At 41.4% G+C, this 15,421-nt stretch overlaps 2 long non-coding RNA genes across 2 annotated transcripts in view; one reads left to right on the top strand and one right to left on the bottom strand.

The window, feature by feature from the left end:
* Positions 1 to 505: 505 nt before the first annotated feature.
* Positions 506 to 4,340, top strand: LOC138761185 (uncharacterized). The gene is made up of 3 exons (XR_011356172.1): positions 506 to 588; positions 3,286 to 3,448; positions 3,881 to 4,340. It is a non-coding gene; the product is annotated as an uncharacterized lncRNA (long non-coding RNA).
* LOC138761184 (uncharacterized) overlaps positions 3,830 to 15,421 on the bottom strand; it is a 49,120-nt gene continuing 37,528 nt past the window's right edge. The window contains exons 3-4 of the long non-coding RNA XR_011356171.1: positions 8,050 to 8,170; positions 3,830 to 4,072 (exon numbers count right to left, since the gene is read on the bottom strand). This is a non-coding gene — a long non-coding RNA (uncharacterized lncRNA). The remainder of the gene's footprint in view (positions 4,073 to 8,049; positions 8,171 to 15,421) is intronic.

Below are 15,421 nucleotides of genomic sequence, written 5' to 3'. Positions count from 1 at the left end.
CCAGTCAACTGTGTTATAGTCTAGTATCTGAATACTCCACCATTATCATATCACTGGATGAATTTTCGGAGTATTAATTCTGCAATTTATTCATCAAATGAATGGCACCGTCTTTCAATGTTGTGAATGGCAAAATCTAATTAAAGACATAATTTTGACATTTATATGCTGCTTGCAGTATATTATTTTCTGAAGAAAGGCAAAAATGCAGCTAACACTTATTATTGTATCAGCAGGCTCTCATGATAGTATAGTTCTTCAAGGGGCAAGCATTTTGTGTCAAAATAAGGAACTTGCTGGAATCAAAATGCAGCATATTACAACATCTGAGCTGCACACAATAGCAAAAGCACTTTATCTGAGGGTGGCAAATCTAATTCCTGTGTTATATTCCAATATATGATCTATTATGTATTGACTCTATGAACGTATTTAATGAATATCATTAAATGTCTGGCTGAAAGGCTCCAGGGTGGATTAATTTTCTGCCACTGTTTTATTCCAGGGTCAATGATTGATGTCCTGCCACTGGAGGTGATGAAGAATCCATAGTCAATCTCCATTGAATGGTTCTGCATCTCATGTTTGGTAAAGTGTGGAAAAGTTTATTGTCTAGAATCATAATAACTTTGCAATATCTACTAATAATTTAAGTGGGCCAATTTCTGTATGCAAACATGTACTACCAACACCCCTGGGATAATAACCTTTTGAAAAGCTAGATATTACTTAACAAAAATTCAACTGATATGTATAGCCTATGACATGTCGACACAACTTGTAAATAATTTTATGGATGCTTTCATCAAAATATGACTGGCAGAAACATTCCAAAGCAGACACTCAATAATGTTACTGTCACCAATCAATAGGGCATTACATGGAGAGTGCTCTCACTGTCAATATAGGAGCTCAGAAAAATGTGTCTGCTTAGTGCTGAATTCGCTTTTACAGAAATACTTATGCAAGCCTGAATGGAAGCCCTTTTCTCCCCACATCTGTTACAATCTGTGCACTATAATGCATAACTTCCGAGTTGTATGGATTACGTTAAGGGATTAGTTATCCAAAATCTTGACAAATGATCCAGAGAAATAAATTAAAATTTGGACAATTAAATCAATCTGGAAAAGGTTTTGCCAGTGATTAAAGAATTTTATGACTGTAAAATCATATATAGTGCAGGAAAGTCCCTATCTTGTTTGGCCTATGTGATTTTTGGTCATGGAGTCAGTAGGTAATTATCCTCCCAAACCGCACATCTTTGGGATGTGGCAGCAATTCTTAAGGCCTCACCCAATATAGTGAGTTCCAGATTTCTTTATCCTCAGCTAGAATTTTTTTGTGCCAACATTCATGCCCTATGGTTTGTGGAGTTGAATTAAAATACCCTTTATCTATTTATTTGATCGTCAGAGACATAGTCATCAAATCAGTTGCCATGGAAACAGGCACTGTCATTCTCTGAATATCCACCCTGACATCAATTATATATTTACATCAATCTTGTTTTACTTTTCCAACATTCCCATCAACTCTCCAGATATTTATCATTCAACTAAATGCCAGGGACAATTTATAGTGGTCAGCTAATCAACTAATCTGATCATCTTGGTGACACAGCAGGTTTTGGTGATCATCTTGGTGACACAGCAGGTTTTGGTGATCATCTTGGTGACACAGCAGGTTTTGGTGATCATCTTGGTGACACAGCAGGTTTTGGTGATCATCTTGGTGACACAGCAGGTTTTGGTGATCATCTTGGTGACACAGCAGGTTTTGGTGATCATCTTGGTGACACAGCAGGTTTTGGTGATCATCTTGGTGACACAGCAGGTTTTGGTGATCATCTTGGTGACACAGCAGGTTTTGGTGATCATCTTGGTGACACAGCAGGTTTTGGTGATCATCTTGGTGACACAGCAGGTTTTGGTGATCATCTTGGTGACACAGCAGGTTTTGGTGATCATCTTGGTGACACAGCAGGTTTTGGTGATCATCTTGGTGACACAGCAGGTTTTGGTGATCATCTTGGTGACACAGCAGGTTTTGGTGATCATCTTGGTGACACAGCAGGTTTTGGTGATCATCTTGGTGACACAGCAGGTTTTGGTGATCATCTTGGTGACACAGCAGGTTTTGGTGATCATCTTGGTGACACAGCAGGTTTTGGTGATCATCTTGGTGACACAGCAGGTTTTGGTGATCATCTTGGTGACACAGCAGGTTTTGGTGATCATCTTGGTGACACAGCAGGTTTTGGTGATCATCTTGGTGACACAGCAGGTTTTGGTGATCATCTTGGTGACACAGCAGGTTTTGGTGATCATCTTGGTGACACAGCAGGTTTTGGTGATCATCTTGGTGACACAGCAGGTTTTGGTGATCATCTTGGTGACACAGCAGGTTTTGGTGATCATCTTGGTGACACAGCAGGTTTTGGTGATCATCTTGGTGACACAGCAGGTTTTGGTGATCATCTTGGTGACACAGCAGGTTTTGGTGATCATCTTGGTGACACAGCAGGTTTTGGTGATCATCTTGGTGACACAGCAGGTTTTGGTGATCATCTTGGTGACACAGCAGGTTTTGGTGATCATCTTGGTGACACAGCAGGTTTTGGTGATCATCTTGGTGACACAGCAGGTTTTGGTGATCATCTTGGTGACACAGCAGGTTTTGGTGATCATCTTGGTGACACAGCAGGTTTTGGTGATCATCTTGGTGACACAGCAGGTTTTGGTGATCATCTTGGTGACACAGCAGGTTTTGGTGATCATCTTGGTGACACAGCAGGTTTTGGTGATCATCTTGGTGACACAGCAGGTTTTGGTGATCATCTTGGTGACACAGCAGGTTTTGGTGATCATCTTGGTGACACAGCAGGTTTTGGTGATCATCTTGGTGACACAGCAGGTTTTGGTGATCATCTTGGTGACACAGCAGGTTTTGGTGATCATCTTGGTGACACAGCAGGTTTTGGTGATCATCTTGGTGACACAGCAGGTTTTGGTGATCATCTTGGTGACACAGCAGGTTTTGGTGATCATCTTGGTGACACAGCAGGTTTTGGTGATCATCTTGGTGACACAGCAGGTTTTGGCGATCATTTACATACACAGATATAAAAAGTGAGATAGAACTCAGTTATTCATTACACAGTGCTCTCAACTTTTCACTTTTACTTAGTTAAATATTAGGGAAGATACAAAATGAGACTTGAATCCACATCATGTTTTATATTCTCTTAATCTAATCCTTTGCTTCTTTCTCATTGAAAATCAGGGAAGCAACAACCCTGCCAGATTTGATGAAGAGGACTTAACCAATGCCAGACTGACATTAATCACCTCATATCACCAAGGAGAAAGAGAAAAAACTTGGTTTTTTTTTCCAGTACTAGTGAAAATGGCTTGACAGGCAATTTCTGCAGAGAATTGATTACCAGGTATTACCAATTTGATGTTGTTTTATGGCTGTCACCACCACCACCTCCCGCCCCCCGCCCCCCCCCCCCCAAACCCCAGGAATCTGTAGCTTTAAGTGAAAGCCTTGTTTTCTTTTCATCTCACGTAATATAAATATGTTTCAAGAACAGAAGAAACCAAAACTTGATTGCTTCACAGTGAAGAGGGCCCATAAATTCTGAATAGAGCCCCAAGAGGCTAAAGTAAAAAAAGGTTGACAATGGCTGTTTTAGGGGATACATTTTTCTTAAATAATTTAACATTTGCATTGTCTTTCGTTATGTTCTTTGGACAACATGTGAGATTATTATCATATTTCTCTACTTAATAATTGTTAGGCTCTCATGAAATTATACCTGTGTTGCTCAAATTCCAGTGCATGCCACATTACAGACTCTTCTTGTTCTTCTCAGGCTTGAATGATGAACAGTAACCATGTGAACTTTACCTCTTGGATGTTAAATGAAGGTCTTCAACTGTATTCATCTATTCCAATCTCATCCACATTTTCGACCAGAATTGCTGACACATAAAAAGTGTAGAAATTCATCCCCATTTAGCAGTACCAAACTCCAATACAACAGCAATTGCATTTTGTTCAATTCCTGCAAAAAGAATTCAAACTTTCCTTATCATAACTCAATAAATATTGATACTCTACTTCCCGTTATCTCCTTATATGCAGGAATGGCATAAAAGGAGGGGAGCTGCAAAACATTAAAGTAATTAAAGAAAGTATACTTTGAACTTAGATTGTAATATTTCAACACCTTATCATACTTAAAGTCAATTATTTTGACTTCTGAAATTTTGAAACTTGTACAATGGAAAAAGGGATAAAGGAGAAGGAAAGAAAAGAATGGACTCAGTAGAATTTCTGGTGTATTTTTGTTGAGTGACAACATTGTCTGACTGATTTAATGTATCCTAGATTGTATACCTTAAATGGATGGGAGGGGGGGTGGGGGGGTGGGTTGGGAGGAGGGAGGTGGGGGGGGAGAAAATGTCACTGTATATGTGTGAAAAGGAAAAAGTGTGTATCATGGCTAATGTGATTTATGGTGTGAAAAATAAATTTTTTTTTAAAAAAAAGGTCCATCTAATAATAAAACTCGCATGATTTAAATTATCAATACAGGTATAACATTGTAGTCGTAGCTAAAAATTTGAAAACATTAGGTCACTCAACTACTTTGTATTTAAGATAAACATGACAGTAGTTATTCATCCATGATTTTACAGCTTCTGAAATATTAAGTGGTTCTTCAAGTTTCCAAATTCAGCGGCATACAATCAAAATTGTAATTCAGTCCTTGGTGGCCGTTAATGTATAAAAGATTGAAGAAATATTATTCGACTTGTATCATTTAAATAACTTTACAGAGAGTATATGAATTTTGATTGTGTGGTGCTGTATAACAGAGTTGATTTTTTTTAAAATTGTGTGTTCAATATTTGGGTTCTGGATATCGTTGGTAATGTCAGTATTTATTTTCCATCCCACATTGTTCTTGAGAAGGTACTGCAGTGCTGTTGGGAAAGGACTTTCAAATTATAGAGCCAGTGACAGTGGCAAAAAATGGTGATATATTTCTAGGACAGGATTGTATGCATTTTGGAGGAAACATTATCCTGTTGGACATTATGTTTTGGTGAAGATTTTGGGAGGTGTCATCAAAGTAGCCAAGGTGAATAACTTCAATGCATTTTTTGATTACACATCCACTATAGTCACTCTGTTTTGGTTGTGGACATAATGAGTATTTGTGGTCGTGGGTGGGTACCAATCAAGGTGAAGTTTAAATGGAGACACTCAGCAGGTTTGGCCAACATCTGTGGAAAGAGAAACGCAGTTTAATGTTTCAGGTCTGAATCAGACCTGATGAGCTGAGCATTTCTGTTCCCCCAACATAACTGGCCTGGGGTGAAAGGAATAGTTTGAACTTCCTCCTTGTAAATCCACCTTCAATCAAACAGGGAATAGGAGACACATTAAACAAAAAGGCCAAGGCTCCCCCCAGAGCTAGCTTCTGTATCCCTTTTCCTACCCTTTTTGAAGTCACACTCTTCTATGCTGGACTACTAATCATATTCAAGGTAATTAATCTATAGGGTGTGACAGGAATCAGGAATGCGATGGCCATGTGGATGATGGAGACAGAGACACTCAGAAATTTTAAGTATTTTGACAACAGCTTGAACCTTGATTCTTGCATCTCCAAGGCTGCTGGTTCCTGGGCAGGTTGGCAGTGGGAGTACCCAGTGACTGGGAGGCAGGTGGGGCGGGGGTCAGAGCAGGGTGCTAGGTGTTGGCTGTGGTCATTGGAGCAGCTGGTGCATGGGTCAGGGTAGGGTGCCCAGGTATGTAGTGAATAATGGGTGGTGGTAGATCTCACTAGATCAATGGTGGACTTTGGGTTTCCTGTGCATGCCAGGTCCTGGACAGAGATGGTGTCTTCATGCCCATCCTGCTAAGCCACATAAGCATATTAGGGGTTGGTGTGGAGGAGGTGGACCTTCTCAATCAGTGGATCGGTCTTATGGTTGTGAACATGCCTTCGGAGCAGGACCAGTCCTGAGGACATCAGCCAGGATAGCAGCATTGTCCCTGACGTGGACTTACTGGGGAAGGAAAACTTTTGTTCACGTGGCATGGTGTTAGTGGTTGTACACAGCAGGGATCTAATTGCCTGGAGCACCTCAGGGAGGGCCTCCTGCCAATGAAAGGTGGGTAGGCCTCTCAAATTCAAGGCTAGGAGGGCTGCTTTCCAAAAAGTGGCATTCTCCCTTTCCACCTGGCCATTCTCCTGGGCGTTATAAGTGGTGGTGAGGCCTCATGCCAAAGGTTCATCGCTCATAAAAGAGGACGGCTAATCACTGTGGATGTAGTTTGGATACCTGAATAGGGTAAAGATGCTGTGCAGTGCCTTTATGACCACGGCCATTTTCTTGTCCCGGCATGGAATGGCAAAGGGTGATCAGGAGTACTCAATCAAAAATGTTGAGGAAGTACAGGATTCTGTTGGAGGAGGGCCAGGGCCCCTTGAAATCCATGCTCAGGCATTTAAAGAGGTGGGTGGCTTCAATCATGTGTGAATTGTCAGGCTTGTAAAAGTATGGCTTGCACTCAGCAATAGAATAGGGAAGGTTTTTGGCTTTGACAAAGTGAAAAAGCCTGGTGCCCCTGGGATGACAGAGCTCATCGAGGAGGGCCTGGGTTCGGTTGGACCGCGCACTGGCACATGTCCAGCAGGACAAGGCATCTGAAGGCTCATTGAGCTTCCCAAGCCAGTACAAGATGGCTTAGTTTTAGGTGGAGAGTTTGATTCTCCACCTCAGAATCTTATCACTTTTGATTTTATAATTAAACATGAAAGCAACTGGACGTTGGTCAGTCAGCAGGGTAAATTGTAGTGCCTCCAGTGTCACACTGCTTCAATGACTGCTTGGGCTTCCTTCTCAATAGAGGAGTGCCAGACTGACTCCTTACCTGCACAGCTTCATAACTCCAAAGCGAATGGGGCAATGACAATTTTTCCGAAGCAAAATATTTCAGTAACAATCAGTTCTACAGCAGTGATTCTCAACCTTCCCTTACCACACACATACCACCTTAAGCAATCCCTTACTAATCACAGAGCACCAATTCCATAGGGATTACTTAAAGTGGTATGTGAGTAGAAAGAAAAAGGTCGAGAACCACTGCTGTAATCGATCACCACGCGGAGCTTTCCCCCCATTTTTGACCACTATGATCTGCGCTTTCCAGAGGCTAGTTCTCAGATCAATGACCTCTTTGGCCAGAAGCCATGGCACCTCCAACTTAATGAATGCCCTGTCCCCAGTGCAGTATCATCTGCTCTTGGTAGCAATCGGCTTACAGTCAGGGGATGAGATTGGCAAAAAGGGGCAGGGGGTATCCGGAGGGTGGACAGCCCACAGGTGGGATGCAGTGGGTGGGTCGTGGTATGCCACTTGGTCATGTGCATTGGGGAGGGAAGGTGGTTTAAAAACTGATGGTTGTGGACTGAGGTGGGATGGGCCCATCAAATTCAATAGTGATGCTCTTGAGGTAACAGTGGAAGTCCAACCTCAGTATCACAGGCGTGCAGAGCTGTAGCATTACTAACAGCTTAAAAATTTCATAGGTTGTGCCATGTACAGTCAGTATCACCATGCAGTAGCCATAAATCTCTGCCAACTGGGACAGGGAGGCCATGGAGATCTTGCACTTCACCAGGCTCACTGCGAGAGAGTAGTCCCGCACGGTGTTGGGATGTACCAAGCTCTGTGCTCTTGCTAGCAAATAGGCAGTTAGTGAGATGACCATTAACCATAAACTCCATCATTTAATGGGTAAGCTGGTGGGGGTTTTCCTGGTAGTTGTCAGAGTCGTTGTCTGATTTGGACCGGTAAGATGGTGCCCGCAACCTAGGCTGGTGAGATGGCAGCCCCCTTTGCCAGCATGCAGTGTTATTATTCGGGGGCGGTAGTGACACCGGAGAGGACACTAACCAAGACGGCGCCAGCCTGCATTGCCCGCATGTAGCAGTGGTCAGGAGAGGGTAAGGTCTAGACTTACGGAATTTGGTGTAATGACCCTTCTTCCCATATCAATTCCATGACTGGGCAGCGCTTCCGGGAATGTTTGTTTGCTGAAGAAGTAGCACTCAGCGGTGGTGGCAGCGGAGGTGAAGTCAGGTCTGTTGTGAGAGAGGAAACAGGTTTGGTAGATCTCAAAGCCAAGGACTCTAAACACAGTTTTGGTAGGGAAGGATTTTACTTGCACGCGCTCGCACGTGCCTTAGAGCAGCCATGGGAAAGAAATAACGGACAATTAATAATGAACGTGGGGAAAATAGCATAGGAGCAAAATACACCCACACATACAATGAACTGGTACATACAATGATCAAGGAAAAATCACTAAGATGCCCCACCATCCCGACAGGGCAGGCACGGCTCTACGCTACAGGAGAAACTAATTAAATGCTCCCAACCCTTTTAACAGTGCACATCTTACCAACAGTTTCTCCAGCACCCTTCCACATTTCTAGGCCTGGAGGTTAGCAGGGAGGTTCCCAAACTGGCAAAAAGAGAAAACAAAGAACACATGGCATCTTTATAATGTTAGAGGTTCCATCCCAGGTTGTTAGCAGGGTCCAATGGCTCAGGTCTAGGAAGGTTGATCCATTTACAACAGCCAATGGCCCAAGGGCAAATACAAGCAGGTTGGAGCATCCAGACGAGATCTTTTACATGGATCCAACAGCAAGGTGTGCACTAATGGGTAGGGCATAACCAAACCTTGATTGGTAGCTGGTGTGTCCTCCGACTAGGTAGGGGGTAGTGCTGTAACATGACAGCCACGGCCCCTCCCAATACAGGGGCGTTCCTGTGTGGAGACTGCCTGGGATACTGTGTCCCAAGATGGCAGTGCCTGTGTTCCCCATGAGGCATAATTGCCTTTATTAGGGAATTCCAGGAGTTGTTACAGGGAGAAGGCATGCCAGCCATACCCAGGGATACAGCACTAATGGCATAACAGCATCACAGTTGTATAACCTCACTGACAACCTAAATATTGAAAATCTGGAACAAGAGATCATAGATACAAGATAAGGAGGCAGTCAATTAAAATTGAGTTGCATAGGAGTTTTTAAAATCACAAATGGTGAAACTCCAAGATCCTCTACCTGAGAAAACTGTAGAGGCTTGAACAATGGAGGAATACAAATAGAGAGAGAAAGGTTTGAAATATCAGGGAATTGAGGCCTATGTGGAACTATTAAATTTCAAGCAGACTTGAGGGACTAGGAGAGCTACTCTAACTCCCATTTTCTTGTGTTTGGCATCGAAGACCCAATCTGATGCCTATCTCCTTCAAGATTTGTCCAGATCTGCTGGCAATTGTGCCACCAAGCCATTCTAGTTGATGAACTTTGAAGTCCTTTACTCAGAGTACATTTTATGCCCTGACTGCTTTGTTTAACATGGAGCAGAATTATTTATGTGCTGAGAGAGCATTTTAAGATATTAATCAACAAGAAATGTCCTTTCGCATGTTCTGAAGCCTAGGAAGAGAATCCTGAGTTTATGGGTGGGACAGTTGAAGCATGATCATCTGCGGCAGGGAGAAGTGGTGATGTGCCAAAGGCAAGATACTAGTGTAATTTTGGATGAATTAAGAGTTCAATAATTTCTGACAGGATATTCAAATCATTATTTAAATAATATTTTTGTTCCAAAGGAGAGAATTAGGGTCATTACAGCTTCACAAAGAAATCAACTTGGCATTCACCAGCAATACTCCAACTGAAGGATTAGAAGTATCATCATGGAAATGTTGCCCTAGAGATTCTGAACTAGCAGTGTGGACTTGGCTGCTGCTCAGCTGATGAACTACTGCATTTGTCTAAACCCTACCAAGAGGAGAAACAATTTGCACTCGTACTGCCTGTCCGCTTCCCTGATTGAGTTAAGTGATCTGAAGACGCACCATCATCATGTCCAGGAAGGAAACAATGACAGGTCTGTGTTCGTTACTGTGGCACAACAGAAAACAGATTTCAGGCCACATTCCTTTTTGCTTCAATGGATTTTATTCATTTAATTTATTTTACTCTCTTTCGGTATCCTCCTGCAGAAGATTTTCACGGCTTCTGCTAATGTTGCATTTGAGGCAATGATTGGAAGACACCCAGCAGGAGTATCATTAGGGCTGGACCTCTCATATATCCCTTCCCTCCCAGTGGGAAACACCTGTCCCTACTGTGTCTTAGGCACTTCCCCTTGGTCAAACAACTGAGATCAAAACATGCTGCCTGGAAAGAAAATGAAATCATAGGAACAGGAGAGCATAGTAACATAAAAACAAAGGAAATTCAGGTGGCTGAACTAGGATCTGCTCTGCCTTGTGATTAAATTAAAACTACAATTCTCTAGTACTCCATTATCATATTTTAACAAATTGCTTTTAACAATATGTTTAACTCCTTCCAGATGCATTGAAAAATGAAGCAGCAACTAGATCCTTTTGCCTTTGTGTTATACCCATTTGCTGAATTACTGTTTATTTCTTTGGTGGCCAGCAGTTCTTTCCCATGATATCAGCAGTAGAACTTCATGGGTGTATTAACAAAGTAGTACATTTAAAAAGCAGATTTACATACTTCCTTAAAACATGATCAATTCAGAACTTTAAAGATAACTGGGAAATGTAAATGACATGACCTCTTTGAACCAGAGAACAGAACTGAAACAGGCCTCTTAGACCATAGAACATCACAGCACAGACACCAGCAGAATCATTTTTCTGCCTGATCCCACTGACTTGCACCCAGTCCATAGGCCTGCATACCCCTTCCATCCATGTACCTGTCCAAATTCTTCTTAAATGTTAAAATTGAGGGCCTCGATTTTTGCTTCACTTTTATTTTTAAAATAAAAGTAGAATTATAAGGTAAGCTCCTGAATTGCTGGGAGGGAAGCGCGATTTTATCGTAGAAAAGAAAAAAGAAAAAAAAATGTTAAAATTGAGCCTGCATTCACTGGCAGCTCATTTCACACTCCCACCATTTTCTGTGTGAAGAAGTTCTCCCTCATGTTCCCCCTAAATATTTCCCCTTTCACCCTTAACCCATGTCCTCTAGTTTGTATCTCACCTCCCCTCAGTGGAAAAAATCCTATCTACATTTACTCTATCTATCCCCCTCAATTTTAAATACCTCAATCAAATCTCCCTTCATTTTCCTATGGTACAGGGAATAAAGTCCCCACCTGTTTAACCTTCCCCTGAAACTTAGCTCCTGAAGCCCCAGCAACATCCTAGTAAATCTTCTGTGCACTCTTTCTATCTTATTGATATCTTTCCTGTAGTCAGGTGACACAATATACAAATCATAGATCGGTAAAGATTTTCAATTTACTTAGGGTGGCACAATTAGCGTAATGGTTAGCGCAACCCTGTTACACCACCAACAATCAGGACCACGGTTCAAATCTTGCACTGTCTGTAATGAGTTTGTACGTTGTCCTCATGCCTGCATGGGTTTTCACTCACCATTCAAAAATCTACCGAGGGTCATTGGTCAATTGGGTGTAATTGGATGGCATGGGCTCGTGGGCCAAAAGGGCCTGTTACTGTGTTGTATGCCTAAATTTGAAATTAAAATTTAAAATGTACTCAAAGCATATTTGAAGAATTTTAAGGCAAGATGTAAAGGATAACATTTGAATGTCATTCCCTGGACTGAACTTCACTGAAATGTCATGTTGATTACAGAAAAGGCTCATAATATAATGGGTTCTAGCACCAAAGCATCTTCCTGTCTAGTGAAATTGTAAATACTGCCTTGTTAAATTATTCTAAGTCTTGAAGTTAATGATTAGTTTAGATTTAATTAGGTCCCTTGGGAATGGGAATAGGACTGCAAATTGTTTTGATGTTAAATATGCAGATACACATGCTGTCTTTTTGAAATAATTGTAATTCCTCATCATCTGTACCCATGCCTTTTGATAACTAAACTCCTATCCTCTCTAGCTCTCATGCCCCCATTTACATGCTCCTTAAAGCTCAATTCTTTGACTGGCCTTGTATTACTTAATGGCCATCTGGCTTTATATTACTTAATGATACTCTATGTCAAAGCACTGTTGCAGTTTACTGCATTAAATTTCCAATATAATTGTCACTAGAGCACTGCATGCAAATTCTTCCCAATCATTAAAAAATTGTCTTGAAATCATAAAGCCTGAGATTCATTCTTCTGTTTAAAGAAAGATTTCTACTTATATATCATTCACAATGTCAGAACAACCCGTTATGTGCCCAGAGGACCCCAAAACCCAGCAGCAATAGATATTCACCAGGACAAATGGTTACTTTAACAAAAGTTGATTTTAATTATCTTTAAACATGAAAACAGAATCACACTTTTACTTACCACTATTGACTTAACTAACCTAACTTAACCCCCTTCTAATTCTAAGCGCACACGTATGTATTGTGTGTGTAAATTCAGAAAAGTTCTTTGGTTCACAGTCCAATCTCACTTCTCATTCCTCCAAGTTCACTGGTTGCAGGCAATTCTTATACCGTGCACAGAATTTAACATTTATAAAGTTCACCAGGCTTTGGTGCTTGAAAGGTAAATGGTTACCACTCAGGAAGGTTCTTGTCAGTTTTCAGAGGGAGATTTGTTGTTCCAGGACATCCACAACGGATTCCTTTTTAATTATCCACTCCAGAGTCTTGCTGACGAAACTTGCCCCTTCAGGGTTCTCCAGGTGATAACCTTTCTTTCATGTCACCACTGAGTTCCTTTTGTTTCTCTTATTCCAAGTGAAACATTAGACAGCTAGTCCTCTCCTCTTGCATGAACCACAGGGCTTTGACCAGGCTGTCTTCTAAATGGGGTTTTCCATAAGCTTGCCAGCTTGTCCTGTTCCAGTCCCAGTTGCTTCTGCTGGGTGTAACACTGTAGATGTCCCTTTCTCTTAGAGAGAAATACTTTTTGACACTCTCTGCTTTCAAAACCACATGACCCTCTTAGAACATCAAGCTCGACTCCAGACAGAAGGCAACTCCTACAAGATCTTTCATCTGTTGCCTTTTGTAAACAACAATCCATTAGTGAAGTCTCTTGAGCACTCTCCAAAGCTCTGGCAAAAGCTGTGGAGCTGATATGTCTAGCATTAGCAGAGCTCCAGTATTTCATACAAGATCAGTTTTAAAGTGTTTGTATGTGACCTACTCTAACAAACCTTTCCCAATTTATCTCCCCAAAACATATCTATATACTCTGTCACAAACCCAAAGATCAAATTTCTGAAATTGTCTTGAACTTATTTCACCTCAAAGAATAGAGTTGTACTATTAATGACACCTTGGAGAGATATTTGGATAAATAAAGATGGGTTTTAAGGAGCTTGTAAAGGGAGGAAAGAGCAAAAATGCATATCAATTTAAGAAGGAAATTCCAAATATTAGTGTGTTAGCAATCAAAGGCACAGTTGCCAATGGCAAAGCAATTACATTTGTGAACTCCCACAATTTAATTTAGACAATTGATCAAAAAGACATGCCAGTCCAATGAGTCCTGGTGGTATGTGCAGATGGTTATGTGGGCCATCATAGATCATTTGAGTTATCAGGGAGTGCATTTGGATGAAGTGTCAGAAAAATGACTGAGCATCAGTTGATCAAAAATTGTTTTAAAAATAATGAATTTTGTAACTGGGCACTCAAGAGCTTGTTAGTTTCAGACTGCACAGTAATGGCAGGACCTCCTTTCAAATTTTATTTTAAGTCTCCAGAAGTTGTGGTGACTCTGGCTTGACATTCAAAGACTACGCTGGAGATTTTTTACAATACACAAATGTGCTGAAGAAACTCAGCAGGGCACGCAGCATCCACAGCAAGTAAAAAAAAGGTTACAAACATCTCAGGCCTGGATGCTTTGTCACATATATCTCTTATGTCAATCATATCTCCTGTTGTATTGTTCTTGGTAAACTACCTGTAGGGAAATCTTACTCCAGTTTTGACCAAAACTTGAAAATGAGCAGCTACAAAGATATTAGGTCAGCTTTTTGGATGATGAACCTGCCTTCAGAATGATGAAAAGATTGAGGTAATATTGTTTGTGCTCTCAAGTTGATTGAAACAGAAAATTGAGGCTCGAATTTTGAAGGTACAATTTGTCACAATTTCCATCTGTGATCATTGCTTCCCAAGCTTGTCCAACCTGAATATGGATGCCCTATCTTGTTCACGTCCTGCATTCTTGCACTGCCACCCATCCCCATCCCTGTATACCCATGACTGTGTGGCACGATATGATAACAAAACCATTTAGATATTCACTGATGATACCATGGTAGTGGGTTGTGGAAAAAGGGGCAATGAGTCAGCATAGAAGAGGGAGATGAAAAACATGGCTTAATGGTGCACCATAAAACCTCCAACTCAATATCATGAAAATGAATGAGCTGATTATTGACTTCAGGAAAGGAAAACCAGAGGTATATGATCCGATGATTATTGGGGAAATCAGAGGTGGAGAAGATGAGCAAATTTAAGTTCTTGGGAGTCACTATCTCAGAGGATCCTTCCTTGACACGTCACACTAATAACAAATGAAGAAAGTACATCAGCACCTTTACTTCCTCAGGAGTTTGTGGAGCTTTGGTATGACATCGGAAATCCTGGCAAATTTCTACAGATAGGTGGCTGCATCATGGTCTGGTATGGGGACACCAATACCCTTAGTGGAAAGCTTTGCAAAAGATAGTGGACACAGCCCAGGACATCATAGGCAAAGAAGGCAGCTCGTCAGAGGCTATACTTTGAAAGGTGTTTGAGGAGATTCGGTTTGTCACCGAAGACTCTTGAAAACTTCTACAGGCATACTGTGGAGAGCATTCTGGCTGGTTGCACCACTGTCTGATATGAAGGCACCAAATATCAGGTCAAGAACAAATTCCTTAATTTTTCGGGATACACGGAAACCTATAAAAATGCCCAAGGGGTACAGAGGAACAAAAATGTTGGGAACCCCTGCCCGAGATGAAGGAGAGAATCCATTACCTGTTGAGGGCAAGAATAAGGGCGTTTAAGGCCAGGGAATCAAGATCACTACAAAAAGTCCATGTATGACCTGTAGAAGGTCATCTCTGAGGCAAAGTGGGAATTCCAGAGGAAGCCAGAGACAGATACACATCAGAAATGGCAGGGAGTGGGGGGCGTGGCAAGATGGCATAAGGATCAGACGTGCCTTCCAGTCCTCTCCTGACTCTATCTTATTGTTTTGTCCAGAAATGCCTGTTAAAATTCTTTAAAAGTTTAGATAACTTCAGTGCTGTTAATTTAACTTCTGATGGTACAATTGGTGAAAAAGAGTAAAAAAAAAACGACAACAGATCATCAAAAAACTACATTTTCCAAAAGT

This window comes from Narcine bancroftii, chromosome 4 (genome assembly GCF_036971445.1).
Source record: "Narcine bancroftii isolate sNarBan1 chromosome 4, sNarBan1.hap1, whole genome shotgun sequence".
Taxonomy (NCBI): domain Eukaryota; kingdom Metazoa; phylum Chordata; class Chondrichthyes; order Torpediniformes; family Narcinidae; genus Narcine; species Narcine bancroftii.
The sequence above is the reverse complement of the archived record's forward strand: the minus strand, read 5'-3'. Positions and strand labels throughout refer to the sequence as shown.